Raw genomic sequence first — 2786 nt, forward strand, 5'->3', positions numbered from 1 at the left:
AGACATCCATACAATTTTAATGAACAAGATCCCCATTGGTCATCAAAAAAAAAACAAAAGGTAGCTTAATGGGCATGAGGAAGCTATTTTTCTAGTGATTTTTCTGCTCAGATCTCCTGGGAAGAGGAGTGGCTTCTAAATTAAAAAGAAAAAATGATGCTCTCAGTCTATTTTTTTCCTGTCATTTAATTGTCTTTGATCTTGCATTTCTAAGAAAGAAGCGCTTAACCTCCAGAGTAAGATCAATGTTAGAAATGCATGCTTTATTTTAAGATCTTTTTTGAGCACATAGAAACTCTGTGAATCAGGCCAAATCTGTATCTTCATGTATAAATTTTAAAAGATGCACACAATGTGTTACATTCAAACAACCAATATACTGCAAAACTATTGGCTAAATTCAGGCATAAAACTGGCTTTTTCCTCAGCCATCAGTGAATTATATTTGCAATAGCAATTGTTTCCCAAATAAAATTTACTCAGTGAAACTTAATTAGTCATCACGTTTTAAAACCAGTTTACACATAGACACTAACCAAGTAGATTCTCCATTCACCAAAACGGCAGATTCTCCACGGATTTCTCCTGAAAAGAGGTGAGAGGCCTCTGTAGTCACACAAGCAGTCTATCATGGATCTGTTTAAATTCCCTTTTCAAGTGAAAGAAGTGTATTATGTTGCCAGAAGGGTACTCCATCATCTATAATAAATATTCATCTGCGTGTATCGTGCACTTGAGCTGCATGAATGATGAACTCCCGCTCCGGAAATGAATGGGAAACTCACTAAGACAAATGTCACCTTTCAGGGCTGTTCTTACAGATAAATTGCAGTTAGATTTAAACAAAGTCTGCAATTTCATGCTCCCCAACTGGTGCCTAATTCAGCTCAGATAGCCCCACTCTCCATACAATGGTGTGAAAACCCAGTTTGATTAGTTGGGTTTTGGCAAGGTCTACTAGGGCTCAGTCAGCAATTTCTGCCCAGTGGTCCTATTATTGAAATACAACTCTGCCAAATACACTTGCCCATGTATTTATGCAATTTGGCCAATTTAAGTTGTGGGCATCTTCATTCATGGTTGGTAGGAGCACACAGATGTACAGTTCTTTGGGAAAGCAATTTGACACCGTGCAGAAAACAGCATTTACTCTTTAAATCAGGGATCTCCCATCTGGGGATTAATCTAAAGTCTTTGTTAGGGGGACCATTTATCTCTCAGTCCTTTGGGTTCTTTTTATGGGCAGAAATTCCACACCCCGGAAGAGTCAGAATCCTTCCCTCTTTCATGGTTCCCAGGTGGGAGAGAAAGACTCCATTAATGTGTGCATTTGGGAGTAGGATCCCCACAAGACCCTTCATACATACTCTCGACTCCCTTTCTCCACGTTGCCTTGTGGGAAGCTGCTTTTGTTCTACAATGGGCAAGATGAAATGTCAAGTTCAATTCAGGGGAAATAGGAGGAAATCCAAATGGCTGATATGATATCTTCCATCCATCTGATCCTAGCACTTCTTTCATCGCATCAAATCTTATAAGGAGAGAAATGCTTCCAATACTAGCCTTCATCAAACATCAATAAGCTTTAGACCCAAAGGCAGCCACAGTGGTGTCATTTACTATCCAAAAATGGAAAAATTTCAGGAGCATAATCCACTCGATATAATGTGTAATATTAGCAGCCGTTACAAATAGTCTAAATATGATGTGTAGAATTTACTTTAAAATAATGAAGCAAAAAACTGACAAATAGATAAAACAATGCTAATGAAACATCGACATTTGTTAAAACCTAGTCATGAAAATGTTAAGTGCTCATTATATTGATTTCTCTCTAAAAATAATCAGGAAAACAGTATGTGGGTCACACATCTTTAACTTCTATGTGGATATTTTATAGGAATTTTTATTCATTTTTCATATATGATAATAACAGGTGCTCCTTGCTTGCAAAGGAAGTTTCATAACTTCTAAGATAGTAGAATGGTCAGTGTTTACTACTGTGAGCTAGTTCAAAACAGTCTGTACTGAAGTATTTAGAGCTGGAAATTCCTTGAGGGGTGTTCAAACCAGTATATATGCCTTACTTATTGTTTCAAGAAAGCAGAAATTGATACATTTACTCCCAGACACCTCTTGCCCTCACTGAAATGTTCCAGGTGTAATTGTTCTTGTGTAATTCTGTAGGGACTCTTAAAAATAAAGGTGTATCTAGGCCTTCATACCTCAAAAAACAAAGGAAAAATTTCTAACACAATCTCACAGTTAAGCTCCTTGTTACTTACCTAAATGAGTTGAAAACTTAATCCACATGAAAACCTGCACACAAATACTTATAGCAACTTTACTCATAATTGTCAAAATATGGCAGCAACCAAGATGGCCTTTTATATATGAATAGATAAATAAGTGGGGAGCATTCATACAATGGAATATTATTCAGCAATAAAAACAAATGAACTATCAAGCCATAAAAAGGCATGGAAAAACCTGAAATGCATATTACTAAATAGAAGAAATCAATCCAAAGAAGTTACAGACTGTATGATTCCAACTATATGGCTTTTTGGTAAAGCCAAAACCATGGAGCCAGTAATAGAGCAGCAATTTCCATGGGCTGGAGGGAAGGGGGGAAGGGATGATTAAGTGGAGCATAGAGGGTTTTTAGGGCAGTAAAACTATTCTGTATGAGACTATAACGGCAGATACATGTCATTCACTATATGTCTGCCAAAACTATACAAGGTACAACACCTAGAGTAAGTCATAATATAACCTATGGACTG

Source organism: Manis javanica, chromosome 2 (assembly GCF_040802235.1).
Source record: "Manis javanica isolate MJ-LG chromosome 2, MJ_LKY, whole genome shotgun sequence".
NCBI classification, from domain to species: domain Eukaryota; kingdom Metazoa; phylum Chordata; class Mammalia; order Pholidota; family Manidae; genus Manis; species Manis javanica.